Consider the following 25,067-nt stretch of genomic DNA (forward strand, 5'->3'; position numbering starts at 1 on the left):
AAGTTCTATCACATGTACAAAAATTCCTAACTATGTGACTTGATGGATGTTGACTACACTATGTTAATCATTTAATAATTTTCCATATATATAAAATTATCATTTTGTACAACTAAAAGTAATACAATGTTATATGTCAATTATGTCCCAAAACTAAAGCAAAAATAATTACTTTCAATCACAACAAAAATGTTAGAATTATCAATTAAGCAAAGTTAGATGATATAAAATCAAAACAAAAATTGATATGTTTCTACATAATCACAATAAACAATCTAAAAAGGAAATTAAGATAAACGTTATATTTACAAATAAAAATAATCAAAAAGAATAAAATGCTTAGAAATAAACATAACCAAGAAGGAGCGATGAGTGTACAATGAAAATGATAAAAATGTTGCTTAAACAACTAAATACAGAAATAAATGAAAAGACATTCATGGATTGGAAGAAAATAATGTTAAGACGTCAATACTATTCAAAACATTCTACAGAATCAGTCTAATCTTTGTGATCTTTTATCTTAAGCAATAGAAAAATCCATCTTAGGAGTTCCTGTCGTGGCTCAGTGGTTAACGAATCTGACTAGGAACCATGAGGTTGTGGGTTCGATCCCTGACCTTGCTGAATGGGTTGGGGATCCATCGTTGCCGTGAACTGTGGTGTAGGTTGCAGACATGGCTCGGATCCCATGCTGCTGTGACTCTGGCATAGGACAGCAGCTATAGCTCCAATTCGACCCCTAGCCTGGGAACATCCATATATCACAGGAGCGGCCCCAGAAAAGGCAAAAAGACAAAAAGACAAAAAGAAAAAAGAAAAATCCATCCTAAAATTCATGTGTAATTTCAAGAACTTCAAGTAGTCATAACAATCTTCAAAAAAACAAAATAGAGGTCTTGCCCTTTCTGATTTCAAACCTTATTACAAAACTACAATAAAACAGTATAGTAGTGGCATAAACATAGACATGTACTCCAATTGAATATAATAGACAGCCCAGAATTACTTTTGAATATATGGTCAAATGATTTTGGACACATGCAAAATTTTTTAATTAAAAGAAGGAAAAAAGAAAACAAAGAGAAGGAAGGAAAAAAGAACTGGCCTCTTTATAAACATAAAAACAAACTATTAGAGGAAAACAGGGAGAAAATTTCATGAAATTTGAATTATCATCTACTTCTTATATGTGACAGTAAAAGTGCAAGGAACAAAAGAAAAAAATAGATAAACTGGACCACATAAAATTAAAAACTCTGTACTTCAAAAGACAATATCCAGAGTTAAAAAGAAACCAATGAAATGGAGAAAATATTTGCAAATTATATAGCTGATAATACACTGATATCTACAACATATGAAGAACTCTTACAATTCAACACAGCAATAACAACCAAAAACAATCTAATTAAAAAATGTCTATTTATTATAGACATTTCTTGAAAGAAAATATAACAATGGACAATAACTACATGATAAAATGCTCAACATCATTGATCATTTGGAAAACAAAAGTCAAAATCATAATGAAATACCATTTCATACCTGTTAGAGTAGCTATTATTTAAAAACAGAAAATAGAAATTTAAAAATTAGCAAGGGTGTGCAAAAACTGGACACTTGTGTATTGTTGGTAGGAATGTAAAATTGAAAAATGGTACCACTACTGTGGAAAATGTTATGGTAGTTACTTAAAAATTAAACACTGGCTTACTACATGATCCAGTAATTTCACTTAAAGCTACACACCCCATATAACTGCAGCTAGGTCTTCAAAGAAATACTTGCACACTCGTGTTCAGAGCAGCATTGTTCTCAATAGCCAAAATGTGGAAGCAAACCAAGTGTCCATAATAGATAAATAAAATGTGATATATACATACAATAGTGTATTATTCAGTCTCAAGGGAAATTCTGCATATGCTACAACACAGATGAATCTTTTGAAGTCATTACGCTAAGTGAAATAAGCCAGTCACAAAAGGAAAAGTATTATATTTTGCCTGTTATATGAGGTACCTTGAGTAGTGAAATTCACAGGGAAAGAATGTAGAATGGTCCCATATCCTGGGGTGAAAGGTATGGGAGAATTGGGAGTTAAGGTTTAATGGATATGGAGTTTCATTTTAGGAAGATGAAAAAGATCTGGAGATAGATGCACAACAATGTGAATATGTGTAATTCCACTGAACTGTACACTTAAATGGATAGAACAGTACATTTTATTTCTGTATATTTTACAGTTAATAAAAGTAGAAAAAATAAAAATGAATTTTTGTCACAGTGTAGAACACATTGACCTTAAATATCATAATGGTTAATTAGACTGAACACCTAAACTTCAGAAACTGGATTATAAACCAGCTATCTTCTGAATAAACCTGAGTAAAACAGGAGTTGGACATATCACAGAAGCTCAAAGCTTCAGCCCTGCATCCAACCTAAGGCAAGTGACCAAAAACTCTGGGTTTCAAAGAAAATTTTTCCACTTTATAAAATACTGTACTTGACCTCACTCTGTACTTGGAGCTTGTAGAGGACATTGTCACCTGGAATTCTGAGTGATTTTTGACATTTTTACCCAGAAGCATATGCTATTGTCTTTTTGTTTTATTTCCTTTTCTTCACATACTCCGAATCAGTGACTAAAACATGTGCTTTTGGTACAACTTTGTGATGATGATGGAACAATCATGATGTAGAAGTAAGAAAGTAAAGAGCAACACTCCACCTCTCATGGAAGACTGTGCAAGGATGGAGATCTACCACTTAACACTACACCCCATTTTTGCATGTATATAAAAGACCTAGGAAGTGGTCTTACTGCCTAGAAGTTTGGTTTCAACTTTGTAGCTCTAAATGTTCACAGGTAGTAGGGGCAAATAACCTGTATGGCTCCTGCAATAGGCAGAATTCTAAAGAAGTCCTACCAAGACACATCTCCTCTGCTTATTGAATTAAATACTAACCTAGGTGTTTCTGTGTAAGTGCCTTATGGATTGAATTAATGCTTCAGACTTGAAAGAGCAACCATTCTGAATGATCTAGGTGGGACTAATCTAATTTTTTGAGCCCTTCTTAACACAGAGTGGTCTCTTTGAATAGTGTGAGAAGATAAGGGAGAAAGGAAGTTAGAAAGATTCAAGGTGTGAGAAGAATTCTACTCTCAGTTGCTGGGTAGGAAAATGAAGGAGCCACATTCTAGGGCATGAGGCTCAGCTCTAGAACCTGAGAGCAACCTACTATTGACAACCAGCAAAAAAAGGAGAACTTCCATTCTTAAAGTCACAGACTGCTGAAATTCAGCCAACCAACCGCATGGGCTGGAAGTGGATCCATCCCCTAAGCTTCATTCCTAATCAAGACATCTTGATTTTTGTCTTGCGTTACCTGGAAAAGAGGAACCAGTTAAGTGAGGAGAATACAAACATCTGACTACTGAATGGTAATATAATAAATTTGTTTTGTTTTAAGCCACTAAGTTTGTTGGAACTTGTTACAGAAGCAATAAACACTAACATAGCTCCACCCAAGAGTCTCTATTGGTTAGAAAAGACTCCAAGAAATATATCCTCATATTAGGTTTAATCAGAATTATGGGAAAAGTTTCAGATCCTCTTTGTGAGCCTTCCTACTTCAATAAGAATATGAAGATGATCTTGTTTTGTAATTGTTTGCTTGGGTACCCAAGAAAGATATCATGTACGAGTGCAAACAATTTTTTTCTGGGAGAAGTAAAATACAAAGATTTGAGTGTAGTGACTTATTTGACAGGTGGAGGGTATTCTGGTAGGGAGCTGGGGATGTCCTAGAGCCAAGAAAATGCAGGCAGTAAAAGAATGCAAAATGAGATAGCTACAAGAATTCCTAGCATGCATTTGAATCTCAGTTTGAGAAGCAGACAAATACTAGCATGGGCTACATGATTTCAAAGTTTCCTTTGAATACTGTTGTCTTAGATGTAAAGAAAACTCTTAGATCTAAAAAAAAAAAAAAAAAAAAAAAGGTAGAAAATGAGTTCTGTTCCCATTGTGGCAGAGTGGGTTAAGAACTTGACATTGTGACATTGGGCTGTGGGATGGAAATCCTGTGAAATCAGATTGTTATGATCAGTATACAACTACAGATGTGATAAATTCATTTGAGTAATAAAAATAAATAAATAAATAAATAAAATTTAAAAAAAATAAAGTAGGGTCTGGAGAAATTTGAAAAAGTTAATCCAATATGTGACCTTGGACAAATCACTTGACCACATCAAACTTATTTTATGAATAACAACAATAATTACATTAGATTATTAACATGGTGTCTTCCCAGAACATTGCAATACTTTTAAATAAATGTAAGAAAAAGAAAAAAAAAAAAAAAGAACGTGACATTGTGTCCATGAATCTGATCCTCTGATCCCTGGCCTTGTTCAGCGAGTTGTGGGTTAAGGATATGGCGTCGCTGCAAGCTGCAACATAGGTCACAGATGCAGCTCAGATCTGGTGTTGCCCTGTCTGTGGCAGAGGCTGGCAGCTGCAGTTCTGAATTTATCCCTAGCCTGGGAACTTCCATATGCTGCAGGTGTGTCTGTAAAAAGAAAAAAAATGGGAGAAAAATACTTTTCCCTTACATATGAATTCAAATGTTATAAAATCTAGGCTTAGTATATGCTAAAGAATGCTTGTAAGTTATTGGCTTCTTTTTGTCATAATAGTATCAGAATTGAACGGCAATGTACAAATTATTTTCCTGCTTTGTGGTTCTATATTAGAACTGTATTTTCCTTCTCTACTAACAATGGTTCGTTATGAGTACATTCCATTCGCAATATTAATGCAGTCGGTAATATTTATTTTTTCTAAAAAAGAGGCTATATTAATTATCTTGCAATAGAATATATAGTACCATTTAATACTGGAAAAACTCAGTACGACAGGGTTTCTGTTCCATTTGTCACTGTTGAAATCAGGGAAGAATTATTTTAAAATAGGAATTCATCATTTAAGAATGGCATCCTGAAAAGGACAGTCAACACCTACATATTCCTGACTACCATTTGACAACTCTTAACAGCTAAAAATATAATTTATTTCCTTTTAGGAGAATATGAGTTGGTCAAGATAAATTTGTTTCTTTTTATGGCCACACTTGTGGCATATGGAAGTTCCCAAACTAGGGGTCAAATCAGAGATGCAGCTGCTGGCCTATTCCACAACCAAAGCAACACAGGATCCGAGTCCCATCTGTGATCTATGCCACTGGATCCTTAAGCCACTCAGTGAGGCCAGAGATGGAACCCATATCCTCACAGACACTATGTTGGGTTCTTAACCCACTGAGCCACAGTGGGAATTCCAAGATAAATTTTTTTTAAACTGCATTGGATAATGAAAATTTTAAGTAGCTTTGTTTGGAAAATATAACATATATATTTTCTTGACATGGAAATGAATTTTTCAAATTCTGTAAACACATTCTTTCTATAATCCTTAACATTAAGCCTGATAACTGAGCAATTTGAACAGAACAAAGCATGTAGTGTTATTTTATGCATTTCTCTTTGCTGAAATCAATATTCTATAAAAGAATAATTAAGTATTATCATTAAAATTTTATAAACAAATGGCAGGTCAGGATCTAACTTTTAGTCTATTGTCTCCAAAATTATAATTTTTAAATAGAATAACTTGTTTTTCTCTGTTTATTCCAAGCTACATAAAATTGAATAGAAAGTATTTGATCTACAACTAGAGATAAAGTAACCAGTACAATAGCACAAGAAATACACAGCTGAGCGTGGGGTCATTGACCCCTTGATTGATACTTATGGACATTTCTTTCTTTTTATAAGTTGACAGTGCTTCAAGTAGTGCAACAAGTTTTTTATTTCTGTTGAATATTTTCTTTTAATTATACACAATGTGCATCTGATTTAAAGAATTGATTCGAACATAAAAGAAGTCTGTAAATAGAAAAAATATGATCAGTTATTTTCTTTCACTCTTCCCCCACAGAGCAACATACAATTTAGGGCATACTACTTCAGATATCATTAATGCATACTTTTATTCAAAAAGAACTAAATGGATTTTATATTTAGTAGCTGCTTTTTATGAAGCCTTTCTCAACATATTACTGCAAAGAAAATATAAGTAAACAAAAAAGAATGTAGAAATTAATGAATTGCTCTAAAGTGAATAATCTTTTGCCCAGGTCAAGAACTGAAACATTAGCACTCAAAAGAACCCTCCATTTTCCCATCTTAATCATGGTTCTTCTCCCTTCAAAAGTACTCACTATCTGACTTTTATAATAATCACTCCCTTACTTTCACTGTAATTTTATCACACAATAGTATATGCCCACCTTAAGATTTTTTCTATTACTTTTAGCTGCCCCCTCCAGCACCATCATCTCTTCCTTTTACTAATTGTCAAAGCACAGCTAGAGAATTTTATTTTTTGTGTAATCATCAATTTATTATTATTTTTTTTTAATTCTTAGTTTTTCACTGACATATAGGAACAGTAGTACAACACTCCTGGTGGGAATGTAAACTGATGCAGTCACTATGGAAAATGGTATGGCATTTCCTCAAAAGATTAAAACTAGAACTGCTATATAATTCAGAAATTCCATTCCTGGGTATATATCCTAAAATAAAGGATACACTAACTTGAAAAGATACATGCACCCCAATGTTCACAGCAGCATTATTTACAATAGCCAAGATATGGAAATAATCTAAGAGTCTATCAAATTTTGTCTTTCAGTCTACAGGTTCCCTCTCCTTCCAGTCTTTCTATTGCAATAAATCTTTTGAAGAACCTGGGGGACTATATTCCTTTGTCATCTACATTTCTGACAAATTAGCAACTGGATCCAGATGGTTGATCAGTCTCAGGTTTGATTTCCTTGCCAAGACCATAGTGGTGATGCGTTCTTTCATCAAGAAGCATATAACTAATATAATTAATTGTCTGTTTACACTTTTTGAGTGTTAGAATCCACTGGTGCTTAACACCTAGATACACTCAATCATCAAAGCTTCTAAAATGTTAATATTCAAATTCTATCACTTTTTTCATTCAATAGCTAGAATAAATTTATAAGATGCTTTCTCTAGTCTACTATTTGGTTACTTAATAGTAGTATTAATAGAAAAGTAAAGACAAATGCTTCACTCTTTCATTTAACCAGTTTTTAATTTAATAAATCTGCTACTTATTCTCAGGCTGCTAATAATTAACTTTTTTGCAATATTATTATGAACTCATGGATTTAAGCACATTTGACAGACTTAGGTTCTTTGAAATTCTTACACATATTGCAGCCTCCTTTGACATGACCCTAACATATGTCTGAGAGTTTCTTATCTGGAATGCCAAATTATTCCTGACCCATTTCTCTAAACAGCCATTTTTTTTTAGGAAGCTCTGGCTTTTTCCATTGAAAATATTATTTCAAGCCTGCAATGTTGACACTAGGACTGCTTATTGAGAATTGTTTCTAGATTTTCTGAATATACAAAATTAAATATACTGAGAAATCATACTAATAACTCTAAATTTCAAGACTAAAGAGTTTCAACATCACCTCATATATTATAGCTCAATCTTCTTTCTGCTACATAGTGAATACTGATTCTTAATAGGAGGAATAATGATGTTGAAATATTTCATAACTAGTTTATTCACCACATAACAGCCTTAGACTCACAAAACTAATGCAGTTCTGACCTATGATTACTAGGTATAATTTTAAAATATTTTTTACATGAATCATTCCCAATCTATCCTCATTGTTAGATTGTATAATCATTATATGTCATTACCTTTCCCTTTATTTATATATTTATTTTTGGCCAGGCCTACAGTATGTGGAATTTCCTGGGCCAGGGATAAAATCCACTTCATAGCAGCAACCAGAGCTACTCCATTGACAACATTGGATCCTTAATCTGCTGTGCCACAAGAGAACTCCAACCTTTCCCTTTAAAGACTCATTTTGTCTTGGTTCCACAATTACATATTTAATGACCAGCAGCTCTATTTATGTTGATATCTGGAGTCATTTTTGTTATCCAACTCTTGTTCTTTGGTAGATTCCATAGGAAGGGCTCCTGTAAAAAATATTCTTTGAGATATTATATGTTAAAACAGTTTTACAGGTCTTTTATGCTTGAATATCAGTTCTTTCCAGATATAAAATTATTGCCTCACATTTTCTACTATTGAGTTTTAAAAATAGGTTATTTCATATTTTTCTTTTTTGTTTGTTTTTGTTTTTTGTCTTTTTAGGGCAGCACCTGCTGCATATGGAGGTTCCCAGGCTAGGGGTCTAATTGGAGCTGTTGCTGTCAGCCTACTCCAGAGCCACAGCAACACCAGATCTGAACCACGTCTGTGACCTACACCACAGCTCATGGCAACCCAGGATCCTTAACCCGCTGAACTGATGCCAGGTATTGAACCTGCCACCTCATGGTTCCTAGTCGGATTCATTTCCGCTGTGCCAAGATGGGAACTCCCTTATATTTTTCTGGAATAAAATGTTTTATGGTTTGATGTTTTAATTTATTTCCTTTGTAATTGCATGCCCTTTGTGGTTGATACTCAAAGCATTTTTTAGAAAATTCTAGTAAATTTAGTATTTTCACTGTTCACTCTGGGTAGATATTGTCCATGTAAGGTGTGTCCCTTCAATATGTAATTATAGGTCTTTAAAATTATTATTAATTTTAAAAAATCTGCTTTTCCATCTTTTTTTTTTTTCTGTGAAGGCATTATTTGTTGTGCTGATTTGCTTGTTTGGTTCTTCTCATTTAGTCCTAATGTATAAAATGATTCTCTCTTTTATTTCAAATTATTTTTGAGTACATCACCTCATTCCTCAGTGTTTTCCTACTCTCCTTTTATTTTCTTAATATTGTTCAGTTTGTTCTGAAATATTAGAGTTTTGATATGCTTGAGAATATATATCTCATTGTGATACCATTCTGCTTCAGAATCCTTTTTCCTATGGAAATACTGCATGGAATTTGACACTAGTATGTTTTCATCATTAATTTTTTTTAATTTTTTTATCAATCAATTTTAAAGGTGGCTTGTATTCTACTACTTCACAGAAACCCCCTTTTCTGTTCTTTTTGTGTAGTGTTAAAAAGTATTGCATGTTGCCTTGAGTTTTCTTTGTTCTGTTCCTCTTCCCCATTCTTCCTTCTAGTAGTTTCTCCTCAGTGTAGGTTGTTATTTAGAAGACATCCTCGTGGTTCAGTTTTGAGTGTTCGCAGAAGATAGTCTACTTCAGCGATTCAGTACTTACCACAGAGCCTTTGCTCCCATTGCTGTTAGTGTAAGCAACTCTCCACCTAAGTGTAGCCACAGTTCTCAAATTGTCTCACTGTTTACTCTGATGAATAAAAATGAACTAATTTGGGACACTATTTCTTCACATTTTGTCCTTTATTTTCCTGCCTTTCTACTGCCTTCATACCAATAACTGCTATATCTGTGGCGATAGTTGCCGGTAGTTTGAATTTCACAGGGCTCCCTGGTCACTGATGTCTAAGTGAATATTGTTCCATTAGGTTTTTGATATTTCTGATTTTTTTATTGTTTTTTGTTTCAGTTTTCATTTTGTTTGCTCTCTAGTTACTTTGTACAGTTTTATGTGAGGATTCAGGAAGAGCCAAAAACTATGCTGCCATGTTTGATACTAACTGCCCAGGATCTCTGCATTAAGTTCTTAAGAAGGTGATTTTCAATTTAATTATTGGTGTAAGGTGCCTCTCTTTAACTACCCACTTATTTCTATAACATTATGAATAGTTTTCAAATCTAAGTAAAATAGTGGAGAGTGAATGAATATATCCAATACTTTAAAAATCCAGGCATAAGGTTTAGGAAGAAACATGAATTCCAATACTTCTCCTACTTTAACCTCAGTGAGTTTAAAGTACCAACCAGTTTCTTCTCCCAGAGAGAGTGCCTGGTGACAAAATGCTAACCCCTCGGTCTCTGCTTATCTTACTGCTCCAGGAAATGACAATCTGGCTCATGCTCTAAGAGGCTTGGCAAACTGAATGTGAATATTAGACACAGACCTTTTCAATTCCAAAGAGCAAAGGGAAAAGGATGTTTGCAAGTATATTCCCATTATTCTTACTTTAGATATCCTATTAACCATTAGGTTTCAAATAAAAAAACTGTCACAGTAGCACCACCTGTTTGTAATCTTTGCCACCGTGATAACAACTAACCATTGATACTTGTGTAAAATATAAATGTGAAGATAATCTGTGTACATATGTCTTGTTTTTCCAGAGTCAAGAAAGCATTTTAAAGTGATCAGAGTGGATAATTATCTCCCTTGGGAGTTCACAAGGTTGGCTCTAGGACTAGCTACAGTTTGGCAACAGCTACTGCCCCTAGTCCTCCTCTGCAACTCCTCTACAATCTCCAATATCTAGGTAACTATTTTAAAATGAATCCATAGCAAATTATAACTTCCTGGAACTCAGATACTTAAATACATATGTATATTCACTGCAGTACTGTTTGGTTAAGAGACCGCATCCTCTTCATCAAGTAGACAATGTTCTCAAAGGCTAATGGTGATTGTATTAATCTCCTGCTTAAATCTCCCATGGCTTCCCATTTCCTTTAGAATAAAATCTAAGATCCCCAAAACTTCAAGTGTCTGCAGGCTAGAACAAGCTAGAAAAAGAGAGACACAAATTGATACTTTTGCTAGGCCTCCAAAGCATTTCTAAACAACTAGTATTGAGCATCTCTGAAAACCTAAAAAATGTAAAACCAAGGAAGACCGAATTTGGAAATGTATGTCCAATTTGTCTAGAAATGTTTTGAAAATACTGCTTGTGATAGAAGGAACAGCAGGATGTGAGGGAATAAATTTCAATGCTAGTCCTGGAAATGCCACTAATTTATTATCTGGATGACATTAGGCAAGTTACTTTATTTTTCTGGGGCCAAATCTATTCAACTGGAAAATGAAAGTTTGTCTCTGGAGTACCTTCTAGCACTGCAATAGCGAAAAATGTATTATCATGGAAAATGATCTTTTAAAACTAAAGTATTCACAATAGAAAGGCCTTAGGGCGTCTATGGGTTATGATGCTTTGGCAGCTGAAAAACATTCACTAACAGCATTAAATGTAAAAACTGCCTATATGCTGAAAAAAATATTAGGGAAATAATAACACAATATGAAAGAAAAAATTCAACAATGCCTTCTCTTCATGAGCAAATGAAATGAGTTACCTTAAATAAAACCAAGTTTCTTCACCTCCCATGAGATTTTATATTGCTTATATAGAAAATAGACTTTTCTGATCTTTATACATGTGATATGAAATTTCTCTCATTTTAGTAAATGCATAGGTGAGTTAATAAGCCAGTGATCCTGATATCTATCATATACTTTGATGGAATTCAAAAAATGTAGAAAACTAGAAATATAGGGAATAGGAAAACTATACCATTACATTTATAATTTTGCAGTGAAAAAAATGAAGTGATCTTTATGATCATGTGATCTGATTTCTTATATTTCTGTCCCAAAAATAAATTACTCTAGTTAAATAAGTGATGTTGTGTTTGAGAAAGGAATGTCATTTTCTCGTCATCCATTGAGAATTATAGTAGTAAGATGTCATTATTGAAAAAGATCATATTTTTATCAGGAATAGAACATTTTTAAATATTATTATGAAGTTATGGAAAGAATCTATGTATGGAGGAAATTAGAAGTCACCTTGCAATGCTAAGAGATTATTATTCCAGTTGAGAAAATAAAGTTTTGCTATCTGATAAAACAAAATCACAATTAAAAAGTGGTTCGAGGAGTTTCCCCATGGCTCAGCAGACACAAATCTATCATTCATGAGGACGCAGGTTCCATCCCTGGCCTTGCTCAGTGGGTTAAGGATCCAGTGTTGCTGTGTGCTGTGGTATAGTTTGCAGATGCAGCTTAGATATGGCATCTGTGGCCATGGTGTAGGCCAGCAGCTACAGCTCTGATTCAGCCCTTAGCCTGGGAACCTCCATATGCTGCAGGTGTGGCCCTAAAAAGACAAAAAAAGAATACATTGAAGGAATGAAACATGTATAAGAATGTTTTTTAATAACTAAGGACAGGAATAGATGGTAAAAAAAAAAAAGTAGAAGATGGTTCATAATGGAAATGAGAAATGCAATCATCCTTTTTATGTAATGAGACTATGAGACACAGATAAAGAGTCTGAAATTTGTGTGCTACATGAAGCTGTACTCCAAAATGATCATATCCCAAAAGCATGTTAGTCAAGCAGTAGTCATATAAACCAAGTTATGTGCTCCCCCTTGGTCTTCATCCCAACCAACTGCCACAAAATGCCTTGCTTGAAATACTGATTTGAACACAAAAGACAACTTGCTTTTTTACTAATTTTTTCACTATGTTGAAATTTTCCAAGGTCAACATTACCTTACTTGCTTTTGATCAATAACTATAATTGTGAATCTATGCATATTGACAGTGCTCAACAAATTGATGGTGATGATGATAGTTTTTACTGGTTCTCTTATAATCTAGATTTATTTTCTTTCTATTTCCATGGGAAAGTTAAAAGGAGTTTATTATCTCAAGCTGCTTAGAGATCACATTAAACTTCAATTATTCTTCCTATATTCTAAATTTGACCACATAGCTTATCTGTAAAACCTGTTTCTTGTTTATACAAGTGTGTGTGTTTTGAATACTCTGAAATAGATACACACATCTCTCTCCTACATAATTTGATATGATTATTGGAAGAAAATAAAGTGCAAGGTCACTGCCTAATTGGTTTAGAAAGTCAAAGGAAAGGAAACGATTAGGGTACTATCACAGAGGTTGCTTATTGCTGACAAACAGCAATTCTGGTTTGCTCTTCTCAGCAAGAGCAAAAAGGAAGAAAGTTCAGGGTCTTATATCAGTTATTGCAGCAGGAACTTTCAATTTAAGAACTACCTAGTGGAAACAAGAATAATTTAATGTGAAGGCAGGAGAGTATAGATATTTTGCATAAACCAGCTATGAGAGTTACTTATGCTGAATGTGTAAAACTGCACTTCAGAGAGGTTCCGTAAAGATAAGCTTATATTTTTAGTTGTTCAATATCTTTACTGATTTCTACCAGTTTAGTCGACTGCCACTCTTAAATTTTAATATGTAAATTCTTTGCTGAGTGTCTTGACACCTCTGTAATTTACAATGTTTAATGCATCAATAAGGATAATAATAACAATGGGCATGAACTGTGACCTGTTGGTAAGAGGAAAAGATCCCTTTATCATATATTCTTTACCCAGATGATGTAAAACATGTCATTATAAAAGGAATTTGGCAGTTAAAATTTTAACGTATTCATAAAAAGTGGGTGAATTATTATTCCATTTACCCAAAAAATGATTATTGAAATCCCATTTGGTACTGGTGCTTTTTTTTTTTTTTTCAATTTTATTTTTTTGTATTACTGGTCCCCATAGTTTATTTTAATATAATGATTTTTTTTTCATTATAGCTGGTCTATACATGTATTTGTAACTGGGTCACCATGCTGTACAGTAGAAGATTGACAGAACATGGTATTAGCACTTCTTTTAACATTGTATAATTTGTAATTTGACAGATTCCAGGAGATCACCTATGGTATGCTAGCACTTTATTGAACAATGCAAAATTTCCTTTGTAAACACTAATCTTGATTATTTCACATATTAGTTTGAGAGTTTGGAATCTGTTAATAATTCCTTTGTTATTCCATTTCATATGTCATAAATAATGGTTTAAATTGATTGCTGATTTATGTGTGTGTTGTGTATGTTTGTGTATTTTTTTGTAACTCTGGTTTCTACTGTTGAGTGTGTATGGAGATTTACGTTAGAGTTAGCATAATTTTTTTTTTAATTTTTTTGTTTCGTTTTGTTTTGTTTTAAAGTGATACCAACATGGGATTAAGATGGCAGAATGGAAGGACTGAAGCTCAGCTTCTCTCCTAAAAACAACAAAATTCACAACTAAAGGCTGAGCAATCTTCACCCAAATGGACCAGAAACCTTAAAAATGATATCCTAATCCAGAAGAAAAAGAGGAGGCCACATCAAGATGTATGGGGTGATTTTGTGACATAAAAAATGCCATACTTCCCAGCTGGGAAGCTCCACAGACTGGAAACTAACTGGTTCACAGAGACTCACCTACAGGAGTGAGAGATCTGAGCCCCACATCAAACTCTCACATGTTGGGTTCTAGCACTGGGAGAAAGAGCCCCTGGAGGATCTGGCATTGAAGACCAGTAGGGCTTGTGCTCAGGAGCTCCACGGGACTAGGGGAAACAGAGACCACATTCTTAAAAGGCACACACAGACTTTCATGTGCATTGGGTTCCAGGGCAAAGCAAAGTCTCCATAGGAATCTGGGTTAAAACTGACTGCAATTCTTGGAGGACATCCTGGGAAAACAGGGGTGAATGTGGCTTATTGCGGAAGAAGGACATTGGAAGCAAAGCTCTCAGGAATATTCAGCAGGGTGCCATTCTCTCGAGGTAGCCATTTTGGGAAAATCTGGGCCCACCCATCTGTCATCACTGAGAAGCCCCAGGGCAAACAACAACCCAGGTGGGATCACAGCCCTGCCCCTCAGTAAACAAGCTACCTAAAGACCCCTTGGGCACACAGCTGCCTCTAATCCCATCCAGAGACTAAGACCCACCCACCAGAGGGATTAGAATCAGCTCCACCCACCAGTGGGCAGGCATCAGCGCCTCCCAACAGGAATCCTACAGAAAGCCCCCACACTGACTTTAGCCACATTGGAGGCAGACACCAGAAGTAAGAAAGGCTACAACTCTAAAATCTGTAAAAAGGTCACCACACCAAAAACCTATAAAAATGAAAAGACAGAGAACTATAACTCAGATGAGGGAGAAAGGAAAAACCCCAGAAAATCAGCTAAGCAATGAGATTCTCAGCCTCCAGGAAAAACACTTTAGATTGTTGATGCTGAAGATGATGCAAGACATTGGAAATAAACTGGAGGCAAGGATGGATAATTACAGGAAACACTGAGCAAAGAGATACAAGATATAAAACTTAAACAAGAAGAGATGCAAAATACAATAACTGAAATAAAAAATTCACTAGAAGCAGCTAACAACAGAATACAGGAGGCAGAAGAATGAATAAGCAAGGTGGAAGGCAGCTCAGTGGAAATTATGGATGCAGAACGGAAAAGAGATAAAAGATTGAAAACAAATGAAGAGAGTCTCAGAGAACTCTGGGACAATGTTAAACACACCAACATCCGTATTATAGGGGTGCCAAAAGGAGAAGAGAGAGAGAAGGGGACTGAAAAAATATTCCAAGAGATAATAGCCGAAAACTTCCCTAACATGTGAAAGGAACCACTCACTCAAATCCAGGAAGCACAACGAGTACCATACAAAATAAACTCAAGGAGGAATACCCCAAGACGCATATTCATCAAAGTGACCAAAATTAGAGACAAAGAAAAAATCTTGAAAGCAGCCAGGGAAAAGAAACAAATAACATACAAGGAAACCCCAATAAAGTTATCAGCAGATTTCTCAGCTGAAACTCTGCAGGCAAGAAGGGAGTGACATGACATACTTCAAGTGATGAAAGGAAAAAACCTTCAACCAAGATTACTTTACCCAGCAAGGCTCTCATTTAGATTTGAAGGAGAAATCAAAATCTTCACAGATAAGCAAAAGCTGAGAATTCAGCAACACTAAACCAGCCTTACAACAAATACTAAAGGAACTTCTCTAGACAGAAAATAACAATTGAAGAAGGAAAGAAAAAAGAGCAACAAAAACAAATCCAAAGCAATTAATAAAATGGCAATAAGAACATACATATCAATAATTACCTTAAATGTTAATGGACTAAATGCCCCAACCAAAAGATATAGACTGGCTGAATGGATACAAAAACAAGATCTATATATATGCTGTCTTCAAGAGACCCACTTCACTTCTAGGGCCACATACAAATTGAAAGTGAAAGGATAGAAGAAAATATTTCGTGCAAACAGAAATCAGAAGAAAGCTGGAGTAGCAATACTCATATCAGACAAAATAGACTTTAAAATGAAGAATATTTTAAGGGACAAGGAAGGTAATTACATAAGGATCAATTGATCAATCAAAAAGAAGATATAACAATTTTAAATATCTATGCACCCAACATAGGTTCACCACAATATATAAGGCAACTGCTTACAACCTTAAAAGGACAAATCAATAATAACACAATAATAGTGGGGACTTTAACACCCCACTTACAGCAATGAACAGATCATCCAGACAGAAAATCAATAAAGACACAGGCCCTGAATGATGCATTAAACCAGATGAACTTAATAGATATTTATAGGACATTCCATCCAAAAGCAACAGAATACACATTCTTCTCAAGCGCATATGGAACATTCTCTAAGATTGATCACATCCTGGGCTACTAATCCAACCTCAGTACCTTTAAGAAAATTGAAATCATATCAAGCATCTTTTCGGACCACAATGCTATAAGACTGGAAATCAATGACAAGAAAAAATCTGCAAAAAACCCAAACACATGGAGACTAAACAACATGCTAAACAACCAATGGATCACTGAAGAAATCAAAGAAGAAATTAAAAAATACCTAGCAGCAAATAACGACACTCCAAAACCTACGGGATGTAGCAATAGCTGTTCTAAGAGGAAAGTTTATAGCAATAAAAGCCCACCTGAGGAAACAAGAAAAAGCTCAAATAAGCTAACTTTCCATCTAAAGCAGCTCAAGAGAGAAGACCTAACATTCAAGACCTAAATTTAGTAGAAGGAAATAAATCATACAGATCAGAGCAGAAATCAATGAAATAGAAACAAAGGAAACCATAGAAAAGATCAATGAAATGAAAAGCTGGTTCTTTGAAAGGATCAACAAAATTGATAAACCTTTAGCTAGACTTATCAAGGAAAAAAGAGAGAGAACTCAAATCAGTAAAATTAGAAATGAAAAAGGAGAAGTAACAATGGACATCACAGAAATACAAATGATCATAAGTGACTACTATATGCAACTATATGCCAATAAAACTGTAAACCTAGAAAAAATGGGCAAATTCTTAGAAAAGTACAATCTTTCAAGACTAAACCAAGATGAAATAGAAAAGATGAATGAACAAATCACAAGAACTGAAATTGAAACTGTGATGTAATAAATTCCAGCAAACAAAATTCCAGGACCAGATGGCTTCAAACATATAGAGAAGAGCTAACACCTATCCTTCTGAAGCTACTCCAAAAGATTGCAGAGGAAGGGATACACCCAAACTCATTCTATGAGGCCACCATCACCCTGATACCAAAACCAGACAAAGATACCACAAAAAAAGAAAACTGCAGGGCAAATTCACTGATGAACATCGATGCAAAAATCTTCAACAAAATACTAGCAAACCACATCCAACAATACATTAAAAGGATTGTACATCATGATCAAGTGGGATTTATCCCAGGGATGCAAGGGTTCTTCAAAATCTGCAAATCCATCCATGTGACACACCATATTAACAAACTGAAGAATAAAAACCATATGATCCTCTCAATAGACATGGAAAAAGCCTTTGACAAAATCCAACACCCATTGCTGATAAAAACCCTTCAGAAAGTGGGCATAGAGGGAACCTACCTCAACATAATAAAGGCCATATATGACAAACCCACAGTGAACATCATTCTCAATAGTGAAAAGCTGAAAGAAATCCCAGTGAGATCAGGAACAAGACAAGGATGTCTGCTCCCACCACTACTATTCAACACAGTTTTGGAAGTCCTAGCCACAGCAATCAGAGAAGTGAAATAAAAAGAATCCAAATTGGAAAGGAAGAAGTAAAACACTCACTATTTGCAGATGACATGATACTATGCCTAGAGAATCCCAAAGACTCTACCAGAAGACTGTTAGAGCTCATCCATGAATTTGGCAAAGTCACAGGATACAAAATTAATACACAGAAATCAATGGCATTTCTCTACACTAACAATGAAAGATCAGAAAGAGAAATTAGGGAAGCAATCCCGTTTACCAACACATCCAAAAGAATAAGATACCTAGGAGTAAACCTACCTAAAGAGACAAAAGACCTGTACTCTGAAAACTATGAGACACTGATGAAAGAAATCAAAGATGACACAAATAGATGGAAAGATATACCATGCTCATGTATTAGAAGAGTTAATATTATCAAAATGACTATACTACCTAAGGCAATCTAAGGATTCAATGCAATTCCTATCAAATTACCAAGGGCATTTTTCACAGAACTCGAACAAAATAGTTTAAAGTTTGTTTGGAAGCACACAAGATCCAGAATAGCCAAAGAAATCCTGAAAACGAAAAATGGAGCTGGAGGAATCAGGCTCCCTGTCTTCAGACTATACTACAAAGCAATAGTCATCAAAACCATATGGTACTGACACAAAGACAGAAATATAGATCAGTGGAACAGGATAGAAAGCCTAGTATTAAACCCATGCACTCAGAGTCAACTAATCTATGACAAAAGAGGCAAGAATATACAGTGGAGAAAAGACAGTCCCTTCAATAAGTGTGCTGGGAAAACTGGAAAGCCACATGGAAAAGAATGAAATGAGAACACTCCCTAACACCATACACAAAAACAAACTCCAAATGGATTAAAGACCTAGATATAAGACCAAACACTATCAAACTCTTAGAGGAAAACATAGGCCAAACACTCTCTGACATAAACGACAGCAACATCTTCTCAGATCCACCTCCTAGAGCAATGACAATAAAAACAAAAATAAACAAATGGGACCTAATCTAACTTAAAAGTTTCTTCACAGCAAAGGAAACCCTAAACAAAATGAAAAGAGAACCCACAGAATGGGAGAAAATCTTTGTAAGTGATTCAACTGACAAGGGATTAATCTCCAAAATTCATAAACACCCCCTACTGCTCCATACCAAAAAAACAAACAACCCCATGAAAAAAATGGGCAGAAGATCTAAAAATACAGTTCTCCAAAGAATACATGCATATGGCCAAAAAACACATGAAAAGTTGTTCAATATCACTCATTATTGGAGAAACGCAAATCAAATCCACTATGAGGTACCACCGTACACCAGCTAGAATGGCCATCATCAAAAATAAGTGCTGTAGAGGGTGTGGAGAAAAAGGAACCCTAGTACACTGTTGTTGGGATTGTAAATTGGTGCAACCACTATGGAAAACAGTATGGATATTCCTCAGAAAACTAAAAATAGAACTACTATTTGATCCTGCAATCCCACTCCTAGGCATCTATCCAGAGAAAACCACGACTCGTAAAGATACATGTACTCCGATGTTCATTGCAGCACTATTTGCAATAGCCAAGACATGGAAACAACCTAAATGTCCATTGACAGAGGAGTGGCTAAAGAAGAGGTGGTACATATACACAATGGAATATTACTCAGCCATTAAAATGAACAAAATACCAGCGTTTGTAGCAACATGGATGGACCTAGAAAACTATCATGCTAATTGAAGTCAGCCATACAATGAGACACCACCATCAAATGTTTTCACTGACATGTGGAATCTGAAAAAAGGACAGACTGAACTTCTTTGCAGAACAGATGCTGACTCAGACATTGAAAATCTTATGGTCTCCAGAGGAGACAGTTTGGAGGGTGGGGGAATGTGCTTGGGTTATGGGATGGAAATCCTCTAAAATTGGATTGTTATGATCATTATATAACTACAGATGTGATAAATTCATTTGAGTAATAAAAAAATTAAAAAACAAAACAAATCAAAATAAATAAAGTGACACCAACATCTTGAAAGTCAATAAAGATGAAATATTCTCAGAGGAGGTGTTCCTGTCATGGCTCAGTGGTTAATGAACCCAATTAGTATCCTTGAGGAGGCTGGTTCCATCCCTGGCCTCACTCACTGGGTTGAGGATCCAGCATTGCCATGAGCTGTGCTATAGTTGCAGACTTTGCTCAGATCCAGTGTTGCTGTGGCTGTGGTGTATGCCATGCGCTTCAGCTCCCATTCGACCCCTAGCCTGGGATCCTCCATATGTCATGGGTACGGTCATGAAAAGACAAAAAAATTCTGTATGTATTTTTGTAGATACCTTGGGATTTCTTATATAGGCAATCATGTCATCTACAATAGGGATCATTTAATTTCTTCCTTTTTAAATTACATGCCTTTTATTTATTGTTTCTTGCCTATTAAAATGACTAGAGTTTCCAGTACTATGTTGACTAAAAGTGGTGTGAGTAGACATCCTTACCTTACTCCCCATATTAAGGTCTGTCCAGATTTCAGGGTTAAACACGGGTCAACTAAAATGTCAGACATTAAACTTGTTTTCAGGATTTTGATAAGTATTCCACTTAAAACTTCAAGTTTGTCCTAAATTATACCACACTGATAGGGCTCGAAAGCATCCATTTACATATAGCTTTATCAATAAGTATTACAGAAATTTAAATCTATACTGAGCTGAATAAGTAAAATAATATTTAATAGATTTAATTTGCACATATTCAAATTTTATTGACATTAACTATTTTCCACATTTGTTAGCATTATATGTTCTTCTTTTGTAAGTCTGTATTATGTTCATTGGCATTTTTCTTACTGCTTTGAAAGAACTCTTCATATATATAAAAAAACTTTATCATATATTAAATTCCTATGTTTTTCATTTCAGACTTTCTATTGTCCTACCAATCTGCTTGTCAATTATATTGCCAGAAATATCTACTTTAATTCCTAAATTTGTATAATATATTTGAATATTTGGACTTAGTCTTTTATTTAAAGTTGAAGCAAATAATAACCAAAGGGCATGAACAAAATTATGCTATACTTTTAAGTGCTTCTGAAGCCCAAACATATGCAAATTAAAGAATTCTTTTTTATGCTTCAGTTAAAGCTCAATCATTCCACCAAAATCATCCATTACAATTTTGCACAATAATTCCAAAAATAATTCAAATGCATACTGAATGTATCATAGAGCTATAACATCTAATATTGTATATTAGAAATTTTAAAGATGACATAGAGCTAAAGAAAGTTATTATACCTCATGCCAGTGTTGGTCCTAGAAGCCATACAGATTTGAGACCATGTTTTGTTTGCAAGTGAAGCCAGTTATCAGGAGAATATACAACACAGATGCTGAGAATTTTCTTGGTGGATTTTCTCTGAATTATCACAAACACCAAACAAAATGCAAGCTAAATGATAATCTCTCTCACTATTATTTACTGTTATTTACCCTGAGAGTTTGTCTTTGACAGGAATTGTATCATTCAACTATAAGCAAATTGTAGCCCAATTCCTGATCACAATCTTATGTCAAATATTACCTAGACAGATGGATGAAGCTGAAGCAATCAGTGTGAAGGTGTTCTGGACTGACAAAAGCAAGATGTTTATAAACTTTACAGTTAGAACATCTAATATTTTACTTCACAAATATTCTCAAAATGTAAAGAAAGTAGTAGTTCTTCTTTGATCACTGTAACTGCTAAATTGGAATGATCTAGCTCAGGTATACCAAGAGTGTCTTCTAAATATATCCCCTCATTCTTCCATTCGCTTATCATAGTGTTTGTTCTTGCTGTTCACCAGACGTTAATTATTTTAGCAAAGGTTATTGTTTAGTGTTTTTAATTTGCTTTTCTTTTGACATTCTGTTTACATAGAAAAATTGACATAGAGTTCCTATTTCAATTTTGCCATGCATTTTGGCAAGAGATTTATTTTTCTCTGAGCTTCAAATTTGTTATAAGAAAAATACAAATATATAAAGTTGGTGTGAAAATTAACTGAAGTAACACATGGGAAGTGCCTAGAATACTGGTTGGCACATGCTGCATGCACCAAAGGTTGGCATCTGGAAGAATTCTTATTTTACAGAGATTGTTTTGAGGTGAGACAAAACCAAACCTTTTTTTTTCCCAAAAATAAAATAGTTATTGATCCATTCCAAAACCATTTAGTGCTGCCCAGCAGAGCTTCAGTAACTCAGAATTCCTAAACAGGTGTCCAAAGCTCTTCAGTGGACATAATAGGTTGCCTCCATTTTTAATTATCCAGGGTTAAAATGATTTAAAGAAAATTATGTATACATGTATGTGTGACTGGGTCCCCATGCTGTACAGTGGGGGAAAAAAAGTGTGTTGGGGGAAATAACAACAAAAAATAAATTAAAGAAAAAAGAAAAGAAAATCAAAGTGGCAGAAAATACTAGGTCAAACTATTTATTTCTACTGATATTTTTAAAAGACTGTTAAGTTATTAACTGTAACATTTCATTAAAAGTAACAAAATCCATCAAAATGGAGTAGAATGACAAGCTCCCAGATGGCATGTTCTGGATAATAGGTAGAGCTCCCATGTTCACCCCAATCTGAATTTTCTTTGAAATACAACTTGATCAAGAAACACATGCTAGGATAAGGGATAGAAAGAAAAATATCTGACCTTACCTTGTTGACAACAAAAGACACAGCCTAAGGAGTGAAATCCATATGTCTTGGAAATTCTTTTTTTTTTTTTATTTTGTTTTTATTTTATTTTATTTTTTAATTTATTTTTTTCCCCACTGTACAGCAAGGGGATCAAGTTATCCTTACATGTATACATTTTTCCCCCACCCTTTGTTCTGTTGCAATATGAGTATCTAAACATAGTTCTCAATGCTATTCAGCAGGATCTCCTTATAAATCTATTCTAAGTTGTGTCTGATAAGCCCAAGCTCCCAATCCCTCCCACTCCCTCCCTCTCCCATCCAGCAGACAAAAGTCTATTTTCCAAGTCCATGATTTTCTTTTCTGAGGAGATGTTCATTTGTGCTGGATATTAGATTCCAGTTATAAGTGATAGCATATGGTGTTTGTCTTTGTCCTTCTGGCTCATTTCACTCAGTATGAGATTCTCTAGTTCCATCCATGTTGCTGCAAATGGCATTATGTCATTCTTTTTAATGGCTGAGTAGTATTCCATTGTGTATATATACCACATCTTTCGAATCCAATCATCTGTTGATGGACATTTGGGTTGTTTCCATGTCCTGGCTCTTGTGAATAGTGCTATAATGAACATGCAGGTGCACATGTCTCTTTTAAATAGAGTTTTGTCCGGATATATGCCCAAGAGTAGGATTTCGGGGTCATATGGAAGTTCTATGTATAGATTTCTAAGGTATCTCCAAACTGTTCTCCATAGTGGCTGTACCAGTTTACATTCCCACCAGCAGTGCAGGAGGGTTCCCTTTTCTCCACAACCCCTCCAGCACTTGCAATCTGGAAGAAATGGACAATTTTCTAGAATCTTACAGCCTGCCAAAACTGAATCAAGAAGAAACAGACCAACTGAACAGACTGATCACTAGAAATGAAATTGAAGAGGTCATAAAAACACTCCCTACAAATAAAAGTCCAGGACCAGATGGCTTCACAGGTGAATTCTATCAAACATATAAAGAGGAATTGGTGCCCATCCTCCTTAAACTCTTTCAAAAGGTTGAAGAAGAAGGAATACTCCCAAAGACATTCTATGATGCCACCATCACCCTCATTCCAAAACCAGACAGAGATACCACCAAAAAAGAAAACTATTGGCCAATATCTTTGATGAATATAGATGCAGAAATTCTCAACAAAATCTTAGCCAACCGAATCCAACAACATATCAAAAAAATCATACACCATGACCAGGTTGGGTTCATTCCAGGTTCACAAGGATGGTTCAACATACACAAATCAATCAACATCATACACCACATTAACAAAAAAAAAGTCAAAAATCATATGATCATCTCAATAGACGCAGAAAAAGCATTTGACAAAGTCCAACATCCATTCATGATCAAGACCCTCGCCAAAGTGGGTATAGAGGGAACATTCCTGAACATAAGCAAAGCCATTTATGATAAACCCACAGCAAATATAATACTCAATGGGGAAATTCTTGACCTGCCACCAGAATGAACACAGGGCTCTCAACATGCAAGACAGCTCAGTCTTATTGCCTCTAGCACCTCACTGTCAGCTATTAGAGGAGGCACCCAGCTGTGGACAAGGATTACTGGACTGTTGGTACAGCTATGCCATTTAATTACTGTTTGCCCTCCACTTGTCTTTTTCGGAGCTGATAGCTAAACCAAGCAGTTGTTATCCATGGTTCATTAGACCTCAAAATGCCCTAATTGTTGACTCAGCTCAGTCTCAGTTTTTGGAGGGAAAGAGGTAGGCTCTGGCTGAAAAAGTCCTTATTGATTGCTTTTAGGAGATGTAAAATGTTCATTTTTATTTAGATAATTAAGTGAGACAAAGAGATTGCATTAATATTTTTGAGCAAGACCACATTCTGGAATATTTGATGAGGATATAAGCAAATGCAAAAATAGATACGGTCCTGACTCTGAGGAGCTTACAGTTCTCTGGAGGATAAACATGAGATTAAAAAAAAAAAAAAAAGTGAAAAAAGAAACTACAGCTAAATAGTGGCACAGAATATTATAAAACTTTATAATAAAAGTTTTCCCTTGTTATAAAGTTACAGAGAAAATTTTTCTGAAGAATAGAAATGTGAGCTAAAATCTGAAGTATAAACACAGATTCACTAGGAGAGTAGGAAATACAGGAGAAAAGTGTTACACACAGAGAGAGAAGAGCATGTGAAAGACCCTGATACAGAAGAGAGCTAGCACCTTAAAATGCTCTTAAAGGAAGCCCACTGTAGCTAGAGTGGGTGTGGTTTAAAATGCAAGGAGAAAGGAAGTCAGGGTCACTACTGTTCCTTAGCCATTCATTCATTTGGTCATTCTTTCAATGACTTTATATTGAGCACTAACTATGTTGTTTTTCACATGTGGGAGTAACATCAGTAAACATCTCTGAAAACTTCTCTGAGCAAGGCAATGTCAGATAACATTCACTATGTTTCAGAGAGTTAAAACAGGCTGAAA

The 25,067-nt window shown here is 34.9% G+C and overlaps 1 protein-coding gene across 2 annotated transcripts in view; it reads right to left on the reverse strand.

Moving 5' to 3' along the window:
- LOC146406137 (uncharacterized) overlaps positions 1-25,067 on the reverse strand; it is an 872,380-nt gene that overhangs the window by 141,886 nt on the left and 705,427 nt on the right. The window contains exon 3 of one of the 2 annotated variants that reach the window (XR_014840158.1): positions 1,411-3,393. The exons of the other annotated variant lie outside the window; for it this stretch is intronic. The gene's annotated coding sequence lies outside the window, so the exon portion shown is untranslated. Of the gene's footprint in view, positions 1-1,410; positions 3,394-25,067 lie in introns of those variants that run through there. 2 annotated transcript variants of the gene reach the window in all.

The sequence above is a fragment of the Sus scrofa genome, chromosome 1, assembly GCF_054392235.1.
Source record: "Sus scrofa isolate SSC_HxYL_T2T_F1_AM1 chromosome 1, Sscrofa_HxYL_maternal_Yorkshire_Landrace_v2.0, whole genome shotgun sequence".
Lineage (NCBI taxonomy): Eukaryota > Metazoa > Chordata > Mammalia > Artiodactyla > Suidae > Sus > Sus scrofa.